We start from the raw sequence: 20561 nt of genomic DNA, 5'->3' as shown, positions 1-20561 counted from the left end.
CCATGATCCCTAGCTAACAGGACCATTGGTCAGGGATGATGGGGATTGTAGTCCCAAAACATCTGGAGGGCTGAGTTTGCCTATGCCTGATCTTAATTATGGTTTGTTGCAACAAACCAGCTCCATTATTCATGGTTTGAAGTTGAAGGCTCGCTACAAACAAATGATAGTTAAGATTAAACACAATTTCGTTTTGGATGAAATGACAAGCTATGGTGAATCTAAAGCAAGCAAAAGCTTTCTGAATCCTCCTTACATCTGTACTAGAGAAGGAAAAGAAGGGCATACAGTAGAGTGCAAGACCAAGGCTTGCTGTGGGTTATTCCCAACATGATACAAAATGGTTTGTGGTGATCCCAAACTGGCCCACAAAGGGTTTGTGGGTTTTTTAAAACTGCACATTCAATTTTGATGGAAATCATTAGATAGCTCATACTGGTGAGAGAATTGGAACCAAACTAGAGAAGAGAAGACATCATTTATGCAATTAGTAATAATGTGAATTGTGTTTTAAAGTGAATAGCTGATGTGAGGGCACAATATGGATTGAGAACCTAGCACGGGGAATAGTGGGTCTCGCTTTGCTACGCCCCATCCCCAGCTGAGATCCTGATCTAGCGCTGGCTCCCTGTATCTGCTATTTTCATTGGTGGGATCTTCCATTTGCATAATGGAAGCTGTTATTCCGAGGCACCCAATGCATGCCCCCCATGATAATGACTACAACATAAGGACTATGAAGAGTAAACAGCTAAAGCTACCCATATGCCAGGGGTTTCCTGTCACTTGTTGTTTATTTTTAAGTCAGTTGCTAATTGCATGAATGGTGTCTCATTTAGTTTGGCCCTTAAGTAGATCTCTGCCGGAAAAATATGCAAGTCAAACAGGCCTGTTCCTCTCTCCCACTTTGCTTTTCAAACCAGTTCTGTTCAATTAAGGATTCTCTTTGAAAATGTTTTTCCTATTATTAGTATACTTCTTATAGAGCTTGACAGGGACTGAGAGGAGTGAGTTTCTTTGTACCTGACAGTTCTCTGAGAATCTTCAATGCAGCATTTCCATTTAATATAGCTTGGGTTTCCCACAGAGCAAAAAAGGAAAACATTCTTTAGCACAAGAAAAATGGGATCGTCAAACAATAAAATAGACAAAAAGTATTGGGACAGGGAGTAAAATTCTTTTCATGCAACTCCTTCAACTCATTAGATTTAATTTATGATCAAAATAAAATTAAAACAGGGATTTTAAATGCAACATTATTATGACAACACACATATTGTAATTTATTAGTTGCTTTCATTATGTATGAAGATTAAAATGCCCAGTTTTTAGTTTATGGAACAGTACAACACTATAAGATAAACTGCAATTTATCTTACTTGTTTTTTCTGAATTTGAACATGATTTTTAATATGAATGCTTTAAAAAAAATTTACTATTGCATACTCTGTGTTGAAAATGTGAAACACACACTGTAAATTAAAGGGAAGTTTATGGTAGTTAATGGAAAGTTGCATAAGCTGCTAGTTGAAATATAGATAAGGTCAGGGACTAATCTGAACAATTTTAATCCACTTGGTTCTTCATATGCATAAACAAATAGCTTTCAGAAGGATCTCACACATTTCTCTAAACTTAAATACAATATGAAACTTTCTCACAGTAGTAATGGACCTAAGCATGCAGAAACAGCTCAGTCTTAAAGCCAGAGAAATTATTCTCACCAGTGAAATAGTATAGTAGTGCATACAAAGAGAACAATAACCATACTCTAGTATTATGCACAACATATAGCCTAGGAATCTCATATGGCAAACTCACACAGCGATTCCTGTACCAAAGCCTGTCATCTCTCATTGTTTACAGAAGAAAGTGTAGATTTAGAACCCTGGCATCATGCAGTAAGTGTAACCTGACAATATGCTTTAATCTCCACTGCATCCTTTCATCCCAGAGCACTTTACTTGCTAATGCATGTTGCACAAAAGGACCGCTTCATCCAACTATAAGTATGTCCTCATCTTTAAGAAGACAGCATTCTAATTGCAGAGGAATATTTTCTTATAGATCAAAATAGGAAATTACTATTATTAATATTATTCACCCTGAGGTTCCAGGGCAGGCAAAAAATACTGAAGACTTATTTCACATAATGTGTATACAACCATAACTCAAATTATGATTGGGAGGAAGATGCAGCACCCTTGCTCTGGTGGAATGAATACTGCATCAAATATGTGCTCAGACATGGAAGAAAAGAGACAAACATAGAACATGTAAAATATATTTTAAAATGGAAAAATTACAGACATGTCCACATTGTCAGGTTGCTCACCAGGGCAAGTCGGTTTGAGCATATCTCAGTGATCCTTGCCTGACTGCACCGGCTACCAATCAATTTCCAGGCTCAATTCAAAGTGCTGGTTCTGACCTATAAAGCCTTAAGGGGCTCAGGACCACAATGCCTCAAGGACCACCTCTGCTCATATGAGCCAACCCAAACCCTGTGATCATCATCTGAAGCACTTCTTCATGTGTTTCCTCTACTAGAGGTCTAGAGGCTAGCAACACAAGAAGGGGCCTTTTCTGTGTTGGCTCCCTGTTTGTGGAATGCTGTCCCCAGGGAGGCTTACCCAATGCCTTATTACATATCTTTAGCCACCAGGCAAGTACGTTTTTCTATAACCAGGTCTTTGGCTGATTAAACAATCTACAGCCTTTTAAATATGTATGCAGGCCATGGGGAGGGTTATTGGTTCAATTTTGTTCCTTTTGTTATGTATTTTGTGTTCTCTTCAGATGAAATGTGCTATACAAATTTAATAAATAATAACAATAACACTATCCATTAATCAGGGCAATGTCTGCATACAACATGGACATGGAGGAAAATCAACTCAAATGGGAGAAAGCTGGAGCATATCCATCACATCACTATATTCTCAGTGTGCAAGATACACAAAAGGCTAAGCAGCAGCCAAAAGTGCAGCCAAGTCCACAGAAGATTGCTTGCTCAAATCTCCCACTAGCAGAACACATTAGCTGAATTCTACCCATTACCTTTCCCCCAACCCAAAATAAATCTTATACAGTAGTTTTGTACAAAGTGCTCTCTTTGCATACAAAGTGTCCTTTCTTTTCACCCCCCCCAAAAAAAAACCTCTCCCATGCAAAGCTGAAGTGTACATGACATACAACCAGACAGACCCTATAATCTGAGATGATCTTCACATGTGGGCACTATATACGGATGGTGCCAGTTGTGCTGTGACAGCCTGAGCTGGGCAGTCATTAACACAGGAGGGAAATTTGTGCCAGGTTTGGGGTTTCATATCAATGTGGCTCTGAACTGAATGGATATGCAGTCTGGCGTGTGTGCTCCTTGACTGTCAGAGTCACAACTCCACCACATTTTAGCCATTCCACAGGCCTGTTTCCACTGGGAAAACAGCTCCACTGTCAGCATGCTCTAACTTTCACCAGCTTACTTATCATGGCATCAGCTTATCCAGTGTTTGCCAATGTAGTGAGGTTTCTGCAGCCAGTAGATATTCAGTATAATATTGCTCATGAAGCCTCTGAGTCATTTTGTTAATTTTTATAAGTTCTAAATAATAATAATAATAATAATAATAATAATAATAATAATAATAATAATAATTTATTTATACGCCGCCCATCTGGCTGGGTTTCCCCAGCCACTCTGGGCAGCTTCCAACATAATATTAAAATACAATAGTCTATTAAACATTAAAAGCTTCCCTAAACAGCATATGTAAAAACATATGGATATGTTTTTACAAAATTTATTAATTACAGCAAAATCATATTAGCAAAGCACTGAAAACCTGCTGCCTTATCTCCTGTTTCAGGGCAGCCAAGAAATTTATTTGATATAACAGAAGTACAAAATATTTTATGGCTCTTGTACATTTGCAACTAATTATTTAGCAGATAAGAAGCAAGACTCCCATTCATAAAATACTGGAATGCAAATTCAAATTCAAATTAACATTCATATTTCTTTTAAAATGGGGGAGGGGAACTGAGGGAGAATAGTGTTCTTATACCCATGTCCTAGAAAATAGGTATCTGTGCAAATAATTCCTCAAACTGTGACCCTTTTATGACATGCATAAAATCCTAGAGTGACAAGCAAGCTCCAGATCAGGAGCAGCCAAAATGGTGCCCTCCAGATGTTGCTGAACTACAACTCCCATCATCCCTGGCTGTAGCTGATGGGAGTTGGAGTCCAACAACTTCTGGAGGGCATCATGCTGGCTCTCTCTGCTCTAGTTCAATCCAACTGGGAATATTCCAAATAACCCCACCTGGATTCAGGAGTGTATTGGTTTTAAGTGCTGAGAAGCAGCTCCCTTTTGCCCACAAATGCAAACACTTTCATCTGGCTCCCTTTCCCTCATTCTCTGATGCAGAGTTCCTAAGTGTTTCTCATGCAGAATCTTCAGACAGCATGCAATTCCATAAATAGCAACCAGCTCTGACCCAGGCCTCCACAGCATGCAAGGGAGAGACTAAGTGGTTTGATAATACCAGCGCAAATATAAAACACCAATCTTGGCAAAGCACCAGAAAGTTAAAGCCCGTAAAAGTGCCGATTTTTTTGACATTCTCAGAGTTACAGCCTGAGAGACAAACTCTACAAAATAACAGGCAGTTTTCAAATGTATGCTTAAATTGGCATGTGCAAATGAGCAACCATAGAGGCTTTGCTCCTTTTGGAAGAGGTAGCAGTTCTGACATGCAACATTCCCTTTGATCTCTTCCCCACTTACCACACACGCCTGGATACTGTGTCTCTGCACCATGTCAAGGTTTCTATCACAGCTCCACTTTCTCTTTTGCCACTCTACCATCATGCTACACGGCTATCATTTGATTGCATCAATAATGCTTGATTCAAGGCCAGTCCTGTTATAAAGGGTGTATGTATACAACCTCAGAGGTTTGTTTTTAGGCTGGAGCAGGGAGCAGAGAACTGCTGTAATATCCCCTTGTGGCCTTTTGAATCAACATCTAGAAACATGTCCCTATCTAGTTTCTGAAATACTTCAGATCATTATTCAGGTTAACTTTTGTCAGCAATTCTCTGAGGACTAACAGCAGGTTTGGCCTTGGGAACAATAAATGCATTTTGGCTCAATGACAGCTGGTTCTCTTTATTTTTGGAGGAGGGGACAAGGTTGGGCTGGCAGCTTCAGCTTGTGTCCTAGACTCTGAGAAAGCCTTATTCAGCAAATTACCCCTGACAAAGAAGTTAATATTGCCACTTCAGCAAGATGTCCCCACCTCTTCACCTCCTTGAGAAATCTCTACATTCCATAATTCTAGAGGCAGAAAGCCTCAACAATAGATATGTGGCAGCACATAGGAAGGTAGCAAGAAATCAAGATGAGCGGATGTGAAAGCTGCCTGGAATAAAGTGTTTGCTACGCTCCCTCTGTCTCATCATCATCTCTCTCACAAACAGTAGAAAATGGAAAGCAAACTACTGCAGGGTGGCAACTCCCACCTGCCATTGTTCCACCCTCCTACCCATTGGAGCTAAGGTTCTGTAGAGAGGAGTTTCTAGCCTTTGGGGCCTTGGTATAAATGGAAAACTGCTAGGTACTAACTTTGGAGATAATACGGAATATTATTTACTGACCTATTGGTGTGCTTTATGCTCAATTAATTTTATTTACTTGTGTTTTAAATGAATAGTTAACTGTTCAGTTGTTAGTGTTATACTGTAGCAACATTATAGTTTTTATTTTGCATTATTGTCCTTGTACTAATGCACCCTCTCCCCTCCACTCTGGTTAGTACAGCTGCGGCAGAAGACCCACTGTGCTGTGCCCCCCCCCCCAGCCGCTCCTGGGATTCCTCTACCCAGCTATGACTATTTGGATTGGAGCTGCAGTTATATTTGGATTAGCATTTTCATATATGCTGTGATTTGTTTTGTGACACATGTACCTCAAAAAAGAGATTAAAAATACTTTGAATAATGATTCTGTGATTAAATACAATGTGGTCATAGTAAACCCTCAGCAATTTGCCTTGATTTTGACTCCTGGCCAGGAATATGAATGATACCCATTCTTTTTCTTCATGACTTAGAAGTGGGTCACAACTCAGTATTTTTCTGTGGGTGCAGTGAGTGTTGTTATTGTTTCCTGAATTGCGTTAACATACTTATTGTATCATTTCTCCAAATATTTAAACTGCGCTAACTTCAGCTTAATAATACAATGTATGTTTCCTCCCAGTTCAGTCAAAGCTAGTAGTAATGGGGCACCATAAACCTTCTCCCTGAACATACCACCCTCTGCCATATCTTATTCCACCCATGGAAAATTAGTCTCAATAGCCAAGTATGCTAAGATGCATAGCCCAGTGCTTCCCTGTATGTTAAGAAATACCGTTTTAAAGCGAATCTAATGTGCCCTTGAATCTAATGCGCACCTCATGAAACCAATAAAGTATTTGCTGGCAAATGTAAATGCGGCATCAAATCTAACGTGCACCCTAATTTTCACAATGTCATTTAGCAAAAAAAGTGTGCATTACATTTGAGTAAATATGGTATATATTCTTATATATCACAGATGCCAACTTGAAGGTATCCTTACAATTAATTAATAAATATGCCCAATAACCAAGATACAGTGGTACCTCTGGTTACATACGCTTCAGGTTACATACGCTTCAGGTTACAGACTCCGCTAACCCAGAAATAGTACCTCGGATTAAGAACTTTGCTTCAGGATGAGAACAATAATTGTGCTCCAGCGGCGCAGCAGCAGTGGGAGGCCCCATTAGCTAAAGTGGTGCTTCAGGTTAAGAACAGTTTCAAGTTAAGAACGGACCTCCGGAACAAATTAAGTTCTTAACCCGAGGTACCACTGTACTAGTTTACCTTTTGATAATGCCTCCCTACTTAATAACTGCTTAAGATTCTTTTAGTATATTTGGGCTAGCAGTAAACAGCATGGTAACTGGCACAACCCTTGCAGGTGTCAGGCATGCCAATTTGATGTGTGCGAAGCTCACAAATCCTTTCATTGTTTAGAGTGCAGACCATGGACTAGAATCCATGCAAAAAAACAGACACACAGAGAAGTGTTGGCTTTACCATTTGGCATGACAACAATTCTAGTCCACACATTCTTGTCCTTGAGAAATGCCTTGTGTATAGAAACTAACTTTCTGATACAAGACAGCTGTTTCTTTGAATAGCCAGCAACATATGAAGCGTCTATTGCTCTCTATGAAGGGCATTCTCTTCCCCACATTTTTACATTATCATATTATGTTTACAGGAGCTAGAGATAAGTAGACAGAGTATCTGTACATTCCCAGGCTTTTTATTTATTTAATAGATTTAAATGAGGGTAGATACCGTAGCAGGTGGAGTCAAAATCTATTAAATAAAAATAAAAAACAGATACAAGTTATTATGCCAATCTTGAGGTTCTTTAGAAATCATAACCTAAGAAAGTGGGTTAAAGTCTTTTAGGTAAAAATAATAATAATGAAGTCATAGAATCATAGAATCATAGAGTTGGAAGAGACCACAAGGGCCATCGAGTCCAACCCCCTGCCAAGCAGGAAACAAGTCGACTTAAGTGTTTATGCAATTCACAAAACTATTTCAAAATCATTTCCGAACAATAACCTGAGTAGAATGTCAAAATCTGAGGAAAGAGTAAAGTAGAACAAAATCTGCAAGACGCAAGCTTTGTGTCTTTTCTTATATCACAACAGGCACCTGATTTTCTTAATGCAGTGTCAGGGTTCAACTCTGACCAGAGCTCATATGAAGGTCTCTTCAGCTGGGGAGCAGATCTCTACAATGCTGATGATTCTGAGGAGCCACTGAAGCTGGACATCCCTGACTGGATGTCCTCCCCACAACACTGCCTGGATTACTACACAGCTCTCAGACTCACCCGCCATCTCCCCCAAGGTCCACAGGAACAGAGAAGATGGTGAGCTAGGCAGGAACTTCAGAAATACTGCTGCCAAAGTGCCCATATAATTGCCTGAGACATTACATGGAAGCACCTGCATGGATCATGGCCTAAGAGCCTGGAAAGGGTGAGCCTCCAGCTCCTACATAAATTTCAAGGTTGAGCTACTTCATTGGTGCAAAAGCAGATCCAGTCTTCCAGATGTGGAGCAACAACACTTGGCTGGATCTCATTATTCAAACATATGTTTGTTGTTAACACTGAAATACAAAATTATTAATTTCATTATGAAAGCGTAAATCATTTGAGCTGTGCATGTTAAATTGCCCTAGGATGGCTAGTGATGGTGCAGAGCATTCATTCTTTTGTTTTCTTTACCACTTAGTGCAAATACTCATTTGTTTTGCTTTAAAATGAATGAATGCTTGTATATTTTAAAATGTATTTTATTGAGAGTTGGGATTCAATAGATTTCTGCCACCTTCTTAAGAACTGTCTTATAAATTGGTTCATGCTTTAGAAGAAGAGAAGAGTTTGGATTTGATATCCCATTTTATCACTACCCGAAGGAGTCTCAAAACGGCTAACATTCTCCTTTCCCTTCCTCCCCCACTACAAACACTCTGTGAGGTGAGTGAGGCTGAGGGACTTCAAAGAAGTGTGACTAGCCCAAGGTCACCCAGCAGCTGCATGTGGAGGAGCAGAGACACGAACCTGGTTCACCAGATTACAAGTCTACCGCTCTTAACCACTACACCACACTGATATTTGGGCTTATCTGAGCAGCTGATGAGTCCAAGGAGACTTAAGCCAGAAAGGATTTTAGGTTCTTCATAGGCCCTGGCTTCCAGATGGAGGCCTTATATCGCAATTTTTGTTTGTGTGCATTTTAAGATTTGAAACCTTTCCAACCCAGTGGGTCATTAGAAGAACTTGTGACTAAGAACTTTCACCAGTGTTTGATTATTTCCTCTTCCCACACAATCCATTTTCACTTTGTGCCATTTTAGGCTCTACACATAAGGGTATAAACAGCCTTGTTTATAGTGATCTGAAAGCTGCCCTGGTAATCAGTTTTGGCTGGAGAGTGGGATTTTTATTTTTATTTTTAAAGACAAATCTTTAAATAACTGATTGGGCTCAAGAGCTGCAAAATGGCTAAACAGGATCTCAACCACACTAACTGATTGTCATTGTGTGCTGGTACAGCCTGTTTGTACCACTAGAAAGAGTAGCTCTCACAATGAAAGAAAAATGGGGTTTGGAAGATTGGTTCATACATGTGTCACACTTTTTCTGTTGCATGAAAGCAGTTTATGGACCTGCTTCTCCAAAGAGACATTAAAGTTTTGGTCTTTCTTTCTGAGAGGGAAAACCTGGCTAAATTTAAGTGGTGCCACTTTTAATACATTTGAGCTCAAAGGTCTGAAAAACGTTCCTTTTCTACAAAAGATTTTTTTTTTTAAAGCAACTTCAGACAGCCTCAGATAGAAAATGCAACCTGTATACAATGACTTTATTTTATGGGGTTTAGTATATGGACTCATTAAAAAGAAAAAGAAAACTGAATTCCAAGCACTTTTTGTGCTCACTGTGATAAGATGATTCAGTTCAGCTGTAAAGTGCAACCCTTTTCCCGATCTTTGCTACTGTCTTATAATTGTCCAATGATGTTATGTAGCTCTTGCTTCTGCACTTTCCTTGCACAAATGGAAGAGAATTACTAGCTAACTCCAATCATACCAGCCTTGGAAGCAGCCTTTGAATTGTATAACAAGGACACTACATTTTTAGGTGAGAATACTGAAAAATACTTAAAGATGAACAAAGCAAGGAAGTGTGCCTGAAATCCTACACACACTTATCTGGAAGAAAGTCCCACAGAGTTTCTGAATAGTATAGGATTTACACTGTATACCTATTTACCTGGGAGTATGGCCTGCTTCACTGAATGGAGCTTATTTCTGACTGTACAGGATTTCTGCATAGGATTGCACTGTGTGTTATTGTCATTCACAGCGATTTATAGCTTCTGGGATCGTGCTGGGCAGAAAGCTCATTGTAGCAGAATTCCATAGCACCACAGGCTATACTACAGGCACTTACACCCCAAGGGGCACATTTGACTACCATCTGGAATTAAAAGTTTTATTGAACAAAATTAAGCTGGGAATTAATTAAGACTATGTCGTCCTGCAGAGCTTGTGTCTTTAAATTTGGCAGGCGCTGGTCTAGAGGTGTTGTCATGCTGTTTGGTGCTGCCATCTCTCCCTCTTTGCATTTGTGTAGTTTCATATCAAAGCCACATGCTACATTTACTACATCAATATAAATGCACTATTAGACCATCATCTCCTCTGGAGTACAGGGCTCCCTCTCCTTTCAGCCAAAAGGAAGTGCAGAAAAGTGAATAGAGTATTATTCTCATCTCTGCTCAGCTATCAAGCTCCCTAGGTGGCCTTGGGCAAGTCTCTTTCAACCAAAATCAGCAGGCAGTTCAAAGTTTTAAAAATGCCACTCAGAGCTCCTTGGAGGAAGGAAAGGTTACAAATGAAACAAACAAATTAATTAACAGACACAGAGCTTGGTCAGACAGGGCAAGCAGGAACATAGATAAAGCAATTAATCCATGGTGAAGGGTTGGATGAAACAAAGGTAGTCTCAAAACTCCTCTGAACTACTAAGCTCTCCCCTGTCCTATTAAAAATCAGTTAATTTTTCCTGACTATATTAACTCATCCATCATGGCAGTGACACTGCCCTACTGCAAAGTAAAGCCAAGGGGAGCAGTAATTTAGCAAATAATCCCTCTTGAGCTGCAGGAGTAGTGAGCAAAGGAAGCATTGGGCTAAGACCTGTTAATACACAAAACAGTTTCTCAGGAGCAAACAAACTGCAAAGCGGATATTGTAATTCTAACCTACATACAGTACATTCCAAAAAGGCACACCGACTGGAGTGTCCTGTGTCAATTAATCTGCAACAGCGTGGAACAAACACAAATGCTCCGCATACATCTTACACTAAAAATAGATGCGTTACATAAAACAAAACAACATCTCTCACATACATACACAAAATGCCTTGGAAATTTCCCCTTACACACACAACCGTCTCACAAATTTCAGTGCTGCCATCTCTCATAATTTATATTACATGTCCAAATCTCTTTCGGAGAGGCTAGTAGAATTCCATTCCTGGAGTCAAGTGTGCCTGTCTTCTTTTAATTTAGGGTCCACATGCATCAAGGTCAACAGATTCCATAGCACAGAATGATACGAACAACTGGTGAGACCTAGGCCGGTGTCAGTATGCTCAAAAACTCCACCTCGATGTCTCACTATGATTTTTAAACTCAGTCAAACACACCTCCTAGGTTTACCACCTGTATACTAAGCTAGAATTGCAAGAGCACATCAAGAGGCATTTTGGGTGGCTGCTCTTCAACTTCTTCTGAAAAAGAAAATCCAAGTCTGGTTCTTTCAATAGTGTTTTTCTTTCGTTCTTAGTATCAGCTCATTTGAGATAGTCAAGGGTTAGACTAGTCAGCGAAGGTTTAATTAACTTGATTTAATTGGATGGTTTTATAAACCTATTTTTACGCTTATATATTGCTACCTGCCGTGAACCTTTGGCATGAGGTGAGCTATAATTTAATAGAAGGATTTTTATTATTTAAAAATCCCTAACTTCACAGCATGTGGTATCACACTTGCTTTGATGCAATGTAATTTAACCTCCCATAAATGATTCAGGATGAAAACTCAACATACATAATAACGTATCTCGATTCTGTAAAGGAATTAAACTTCTATGTTCAAAATAAATTATGCAAACTAATATGACTTATAAAACTTTTAACTTGCAACTCTGCTGCAGAATTTAATTTGAAACTGAATATTTCAAAAATTGCTCCTGGATTTGTCTTTGAAAGAAACATATACTTTGGGTCCAAAGAACCATGAGCAGAAGGAGAAAATATTGATAGTGGTGTTCTGAAAGCTCTTGAACAAGTGCTAGCAGACTCCTCACGGTGTAGGGCCGCAATGTATTGAGGGTTCTGTTACAGTATGAACAACATGGTGAAGAATACAGGATGTAAACTCTACAGTGAGCCGTAACAATGTCTGAAGAAAGAACTTGTGCAAAGTCACACAGACTTCTGATCTCATGCCATGTTCTTCATTAAGGCTAGGAAGTGTGCTTCTGCTTTCAGAAGAGACCTTCAAATTCACATTCATGTGTGGTATGAGAACAGCTAGGTAACGCTGATAGAAATGTAGCTTTAAAAAATCACTCTATGAGAGGAACCCATGAAGAGAACAGAAGCTCCATATTGTGAACCCTTTGGGGATATTGCTAAGTAATGCCCAAAACAATCCTTAACCAGAGGAGCTGCATTTAAAAAGAATAAATTTTGATTCCCATGAATTCAAAACCTGTTTCAAGATCGAAAATGCTACACCAAATTCGCCTTATGAGGCATGACTAAAGATTAAGAACTCAAGATTTACCTTTCCATTTGTCTCTTTATTAGGCTAGACATAACAGTTAAGAGAATCATGTGTGCACACATACGCACAAACAAAAACCTGCAAAACGACATAGTTGTGTTGCAGCAAATCATAAATAAGATCCACAAAGATGATTAATTAAGGAAGGGTAGCATCTGGGAATTTACAACACCAGAGGTAATTCTTCAAATGATTTTACAGTGGACAAGCAATTTAATGCAAGTTTCCAATGCTGTGGTATAGCCAAAGAGACTAATGTGGTCTCTGGTTGTATTAACATCGAGTAATGAGAACATAAAACAATTTACCCCTGTTAATTGTTTACAGCAGTGGCAAGATTCCTTCTATAATATTGCACAGAGTTCTGTGTTCCACATTTAAAAGAAACTGGAAAACTGGAGAGATTACAGAAGAGGCGCTACAATAGTTAAGTCTGACAACAGCAAATGAAAAAACAATTTTATTTTGCCTGTCCAGTGCAAAACCACTTTTCTCTCTCTTATATATATAGTAAATTGGATTAATCTATGACCCATCAAACCACACACTGACACAGTTCAATATCTATGTATGCCATCCTACCGGAAGCAGTAAACCACCTGTTTTTGCAGCCTGTCTGGGGATGTGGAAGAGGAGTGTTGCCAATCATTTGGCAGGACACAATTCAAGGCTGGTGGGCTGTGTTTGACCTTATGGAATACAAGTTGTGCTGGGCTCCATTAGGAAACTCAGCCCATTGATGAGGTTAATGTGTGTTTTCTGTACTCAAGTTCTACCAAGGGAAGTGACATCTAGTGCTTACAGTTTAGAAATCTTACATGAGGCTCATGAAAGCTAGCAGTTAAAATGGTATGTATATTATGATACATAAGGGTTCTGTGGCTGGAGTTTCCCTCAACCCCCCCTCCCAATTTCTTAAAAAGTAGTCACAGGGTGTGGGGCAATTTGGGATGTGGTAGGGGGGAAGGGATCTAACTATCTGAACCTGTATTTATTCTAATCTCTTCCCAAGAATGCTATTGACTATAAAGAGGGAAACATATGAACACTGTGTGCTTGTTAAGGCTTCCTCTTTACACCCAACAGCACTTTCAGAGGGAAATTTGGATTGGGGCTGCAGCACACACACAAACTGAAGTCCTAATCTTGCCACTGGTCATTCTCCCCTCCATTTTCCTCAAGTAAGGCCCAGCACGTATACTGCTAGCTCCTCAATCCACCAACCTCTTGAAAAGCATGGTCTGGCAAGAAATTTGGAAAAGCTCAGGACAGATTTCCACCAAGAGATAGCCATCTATGCCTGCCCCAATGTCTACCAACAACCTGCCCCCCCCACACAAAGGTGTCACACTAGGTACCTTCCAAATATCACATGGGTGCTGATTAATCAAAAGGAGCAGGTGCCACTGAAGACAATGCATGAGGCATCCCTTCCAGATCAAGGCTACATTTGATCCCCCAGTGACCCCTGGAAAACCTGCAACTGGCTTTCCTTCCAGCTTTACTCTTGAGAAGATGAAAACACCTTGTTGTGAGTAATTCACATAGAAGCAGACAGGCTTGAGTCACCCAGCTCCATTTGTTTTCATTCTGTTTTGTCCAATTGTCTTCTTACCTTCTCTTGTTTATTCTTAATAAAAAGTCTAATATAATTTGGCTGCTGGGGTTTGAAGTGTGGTTTTGCCAAACACAGTGATTCTGGTAATTTCCCACATGTGCTACTAGGAAGAAGAGTGGGTTTCATGGAGAGGCAGTTGGATGTGGATGCTGACAGAGGGAACTGGCTCAGAAATACAGGGTGTTTGTCTCAGGACAGCAGTCACCAATACTTCTTTGAGCACTCCAGGTTTCCCTCCCATGTGGAGCTGTAAGTCTGAAATAGAGCAGTGGGGGCAGCAACTATTGGGAAATTAAGAGACAATTGGCCAACAATTGGCTGTTATGCAGCAGTTGCGCAAGGAAGGTTGCCAGCCGTTCTTCCTAGCCTTCTCTCCTTTTGTTACAACCACAAAAACTCCTTTCCTTTTCAAGAAAAAAAGGAGAGAGTTCCAACCACAGGACTCGCATCCATGTTGATGACTCAGGGAAAGGCTCCAGCTCAGAGGGAACACTTTGCACACAGATGGTCCCATGTTAAATCTCCAGTTAAGGTTTGGAGTGTCTGAAACCTTGGGCAGCCGCTGCCAATCAATGCAGACAGTAATGAGCTATATGGAGTGATAGTCTGACTTGCCATAAGGCAGCTTCCTACGTTCGGATGGGGTACCCCAAGTTTTTTGTAGAATATGTTTATTGCTCTGATAATAATCTAACTGTATTTCTATTATTATTATTATTATTAAAGGAGAGAACTCATTACATAGAGTTTGGCCCATACTGGAAAGGGCTCCCCTGCTTTTAAGATTATTATTATTTCACATACCACTGAATGCCAAAACAGCTCTACAATGGACAGAGTGAATCAGGTGTGGATTCTCCAGTAAGAAAAAGCACACAGCACTTAAAGGAATGGATGTGTTGGCTAGCATCAGATTGGGCAACTTTAAAAACCAAATACTGTACAACAGTGAGCCAATAATGAAGGGCTTCTTGCTTTATCACACTAAATATGTTGGACTGGGTTCAAACCACTTGTATCAACTCACCAAGAATTCAAAATTTCAAACAATATAGCCTCACAATCCTTTTGTACAAAGGATTCTGCTTTTCTTTGAAAGCAGAAGAAAAGGTAACATATTATTTGCCCAGCCATTTCACAGTTTCAGTAAAAGTTCACAATGTAGCATCTGTGAAGGAGTTCCAGCTTAGACAGTAGGCTCCAGCACATGGATCAGTATGGAAACATAAGGTTTTAGGGCCAGTCTCCTGAACCCTAAGATCAGGAGACAAAAGAAAACAACCTGAGCAGACCAAGCGATATCCAGATGCGACTCTTCAACCGGAGTTGGCATATTCTCCAGCTAATTTCAGTATAAAACATATTGGCTAGGACCTGTATTTGGTCTGAAAACGCATTTCCTCAGATTTTTTTCCCTGTGTTAACAACATTTAACAAGTTGATGCATTCCATATGAAAAGAACACCCACTTGCAAGAACGTCCAGCTGGGGAAAAAGTGACACAGTCTGTCAAATTCAGGTTCAGTTCCTTCATTGCTTTTCAGGGCTAGCCTGGGAATCAAACTGCATAGTAACTTCTAATTATTTAATCTAGATTGTTCACTAACTTATGAAAAACAGTATTCAGAATATTTCAGTAAAATAATGTATTTATTGAGTACTATTATAGCAACAAATGTGATTTCCCCACCGCTACCACCATCAATTACATACAAACTTAAATCATAACAAAATCAAAGGAAAGCCATAAGTATATCCTTTCATGTCCCGGTTCAGGAAATATTTGCCAAGGTGACATAAAACAGAACAGACGCAAATCGCATTTACTTGTATGAAACATACTATTATATTAGCATGCCAGTCATCTCCAACTTTGGGGAAATAGTTCCTTGATAGATGGTTGCATGGCAGCTCAAGGCTAAAGTATGAGACTAGACTAGACAGGCCTTACAAGAGTTTCAACATGTTCAGTACAAAATAAAAAATAAAAAAGCAAGCCGACTCCTCCCCTCAAAAAGCTGATATGAGTTGGTATCTAACCAATATGGGTTTAGACTGATATGGTAGTAAACTATATGTATTGCACTGAGCTTCCTAAAGGAAGGGGAGGAACCACAACTCAATGGGAAGGACACATGCTTTGCCTGCAGATGAGCTCTAGGTACAATCCCCGAAATCTTCTGTTAAGAAACCTCAGGTGGCAGAGTCTGCCTGAAGCCCTGGAGAGCCACTGCAGCCTACGTTGAACCAGATGGACAAATAGTCTACCCTGATATAAAACAGCTCCCTATCTTATTTGAGAATGTGATGCTGCTGACCAACCCTAACCTACATACCTGAGTACTTTCATATTTAAGGATACTTTATATAGAACATTTTCTCCTGAGTAGAGGATAAGTCACATACGAAATAGACCTTAGTCCCATCTCAATCTTCTAATACCAATAACTCCCTCCAATCACAACAGCCACCAGTCAGGGAAAGAATGCCACAGAATTTGTCAAAATTGCTCCACATCCCAGTTACAGCAGCACCACTGGAAGAAGCAAGGCAGTGTGATTGCTCAACTCCTGATGTGCCTGCCATTTGCAAAGGGCCATGGATAGTGTCAGCACAACACCATGTCTGGCACAGGGCAGTTGTGTGTCAGTCCTTTAGATTATACACAAACAATGGTGGCACAAATGGAAAAGCAGAAGATATGGATGAAAAAATCCCTGGCTAATTTTGAGGTAGCCTATTTAGGCAGTGCCACAAGACAGATGGGATCACAGGCAGATTTGATGCTTACTGTGGAGGGAGCGCAAGATGGGCTGGCGAAGGAGGTTGATCTGGGCACTGCGAATGGTTTGTAGAGAGACTGCAGATACAACACAATGAAGAACAAAGCATAAGAACTAAGAATAGGATGTTTTTAGGCACATTATACACAATTGGTTGGTACAAGAGAGAGACAGAGAGAAAGCTAATAATAGCACAGCCCGCAACGGTTAACAGATATTTAGGCTAAAAAAAGCAAGGGTATTTTTTTGTAAGTCCCATATCTTTTGCCGCTATATTTCTACCCCTTCTCTATATTTCTGACACATCGGAGAAGATGCACAATTCGCAGAGATAGCAAGGAGTCAAATCGGGGGTTTTTAACGTATTACCAAACAATAACAGTTGTCTTTTCCACAGATGGATAGTGTAGATTATACATAAATCGGGCACTGAATATCACACAAACCTTTTTCTTTATCAATACTGATAGGGAAAAAATAGCAACAGCCTTGCTACTGGAACTTTCCTCCCTCAATAGAAGAAACATGTTTTTAGAGACTGGGAGAGAAACACTTACATTGCCCTTTTCAGTATAGATATTTGACTAAGTCCCAAACAAGATATTTATTTTATAACTTTTGTGATAACAATAATTTATGACTCTGACCACAGATAATGAATAGGTATGAAAAATTGTGTGTGTGTGTGTTGGAAAAGGATACCTATATAATGCAGCCATAAAACTGAGAGTTAATGCTAATAGGCAGGCAGGCAGCCAGAAAGAAAGACTTTGTTCATCCCTGCTTTTACAGATTATTTTGTATGTGGTTATGAATTGTACACACACACACCCACACCACAGAAATAACAAGCAGAAGCTCAATTAACACAATGCATTAAATGGTTTATGCCCAAACTCTTCTCCCCAATCACATTTAGATGGGAACAAGTCCTCCTCAATGTCACTGATGATTTCCCCTATGACATCACAGTCCAAGGCTGCAATCCTAAACTTGTTCCCTGCAATTACTTCAAAGTAAATGTGCAGAGTGAAATCCCTGAGACATCCACAAAGCGTATCACACAATTCTCTCATATTCAAAGTTTTGCAGACATTATAAATAATGGTATACCTGTGGTTATAAATATCAATAGTTATTATTATTATTCTCTAATTACCTTTACTTAAAAGAAAGAAGGAAGGCAATCCTAGGGTGAAAGATGACTATATTAAGAAATAGGAATTGCAATACCATACCATTTGCAGACTGAGAACTGCTTGGCATCTAAACTGATACAGTCTTATAGTCTACACTAACTGTATTTGTCACACCAATAAATATGAGCAGACAAAAGTTGCAGCCCAAGGTTCCCCTGCAGGCCAAGCAAGTAAAATACTCTTCGTCCATTATTTGTCAGTTTCAAGCCTCTGCTGTTCTGAACACCGAAGGTGCCAAACTGAAGCCTAAAGCTGTTCAGAACAAACAAGCCCACATCTATATAGATAGGTAGGTACAGCAACCACATTAACCCACATAAACAATGCAGATCACAAGATGATGTTTAAGGCTTCAGCCTCTTGCATCATTATGCATCTCTTTATTTATTTCTCTCATAATATTTATATACCACTTGATGGAGGTTTTTCTACAAAGCAGTGACATAAACAAAGTGCATTTTTAAAAAATCTAGAAAGATGGCAAAAACTTTAAAATCAGATTTGGTTTGTGACATCTTTGCTATGCCCTTCTGACAGAATGTATGAGCTATAGAATGATTTCTGTAGAATGCGGAGGGAGATAACTTGCAACTTCAGTTTGCTTATACATGCTTATTATGAAGACAAACAAATTATGGGGCTAAAAAAATCCAGCACATGAAATGCTAGCTCGCTATTTAGGTAAGAAGTTAAATGGAGAGTCCTGCCCTGTGCAAAAAAAACTACAGGTTAATCGTTACTGGTTTTATGTAACATCAGCTCAGAAGGCTCTGTCCTTACCTTGTCTTTACTCCTGTAAACACAAGCACACTTTTTCTAAAATTGAATGACTGAAAAAGCCATATTTACAACATAAAACAATGTCTTGCCTGCACCCAACAAATGATACAAAGCTACTACAACTTGCTTACATCAGCCCATGCGACCCACACATCTCCTCTATCATAGGATCTCCCCAAAACAGAGATGCTCCAATGCTGAATCCCATTAACTGAGTATTACAAATGTGTGGGACAATATAATATTGCATCACCTAGTGCTCTTTTCCAGGTTTGGGACATACATTTATACAAAAGGAAGCACGAGCAAGCTATAAATCACACGTCCAAACAGGTTCCAGGGGGCAAGTGTGCAAGAGGCAAATCCGGGAGGGGGCGGACCTCTTATTCTACTGTACGCAGCAAAAGCAACAAAGTCTTGTAACACAAGACATTTACGTATTGTCTTGAAGGCGCTACAAGACACCTTGCAGGGGGGAACGGTAGGAGCACAGTTGAATTCAAGCAGGCATGCTGTCTCCCAAGTCCTGACATCGACACCCCTAACATAACAGCGTGTGGGAGAAGGAGACATGGTTAGGTGTCTGGGAAAGGTTACCCACCACAAAGGCTCCCTTTCGAGATCCCACTTCCAGGTGCGCTGCTGGGAATGGGACAGTTCCAAAATCTTGTAAGAGGCAGATTCACACGCACACGCAAACTCCTAACTTTGCCTTCTCCTCAGCCCCATCGCTCCCGCGCCTTTCCCGTCAGCAACCTTGGCTCGGATCTAGGGGGCAGCCGAGAATCTTAACTTCTCTTCTCAGTGGGCCAACGCCAACCCCCTGGCTGCCAGCCTCGGAGAAGGTGGGGGGCGGCGGCAATAAGGAACTGCAAGCCTTCCCCTCTCTTAATTCCCCCCTCGGTGTTCCTCACCCCCACAACATCCGTTCGCTCTTATAAGAACCCCGCCTGCTTGGGGTGGCAGATGCCTGCGACATCGCCACCTCCCCTCCCCACCTCCTCCTTCTCCAGCAGCCCGAGCCTGGTACCACCTGCCCGACTCCATCCCTCGCCGTGCGCTCCAGGTGCCAAGCGGCGTCTCTCCCTGGTCAGACTCACCTGCCTGGGGCACCAGCAGCACAGAGCGCGGGGCGGCGGCGAGACAGAGACCCGCGGGGGCCCGGGTGGTCCTGGGAGCGCGGAGCGGAGCCGCCCTGCCAGCCGGCGATATAAATAACATTATCTGGGCGTGCAGGGACATTCCTGCCCAGGGACAGCTCTGCTGCCCGGCCCAGATAGCCCTGCTCCCTCCGGGGAGGGAACAGAGGGAAGGGGGGGGAGGCGGGCGGGCGGGCGGGGGAGGAGGCGCCTGCCCTGCAATGCAGCACAGCGGCCCCCCCAGGCCAGCGCCAGCAGCGGCACCTGGCGATGCCCAGCGCAGCAGCAGCAGCCGCCGCCGCCGCTGGTACCTGCCTCTTGCTGCTGTTGCCCAGAGGCTGAGAGGGAGTCCTTCTCCGTTCCTCCCCAAAACAACCACCCACCCTCACTCGCTCCCCTAAGGCGGGCGGCGCGAGTGTGTGAGGTCGCTTTCTCCTCAGGCACAGCAGCCCTTGCACGAGGCGCTCCAGGGAGAAGGAGGAGCAGGGAAAGCGCCGCGCGCGCTCCAGACCGCAGGAGCCACAAGCAAAGGCAGAACGGGGCGGGGGGGGG

General features: G+C 41.2%; 1 protein-coding gene across 5 annotated transcripts in view; it reads right to left on the bottom strand.

Moving 5' to 3' along the window:
- The window catches only part of SPTB (spectrin beta, erythrocytic), a 91927-nt gene extending 71791 nt beyond the window's left edge, over positions 1 to 20136 (bottom strand). For 2 of the 5 annotated variants that reach the window (XM_081838095.1, XM_081838093.1), the window contains exons 1-2: positions 19971 to 20136; positions 16900 to 16968 (exon numbers count right to left, since the gene is read on the bottom strand). The gene's annotated coding sequence lies outside the window, so the exon portion shown is untranslated. Of the gene's footprint in view, positions 1 to 16899; positions 16969 to 19471; positions 19584 to 19970 lie in introns of those variants that run through there. The other 3 variants (XM_081838098.1, XM_081838096.1, XM_081838097.1) reach the window with 2 other exon arrangements.
- Positions 20137 to 20561: the final 425 nt, after the last annotated feature.

This window comes from Podarcis erhardii (genome assembly GCF_964252035.2).
Source record: "Podarcis erhardii genome assembly, chromosome: 1".
Lineage (NCBI taxonomy): Eukaryota > Metazoa > Chordata > Lepidosauria > Squamata > Lacertidae > Podarcis > Podarcis erhardii.
Note: the sequence above shows the minus strand (reverse complement) of the source record. Positions and strands in the feature narration are given on the sequence as shown.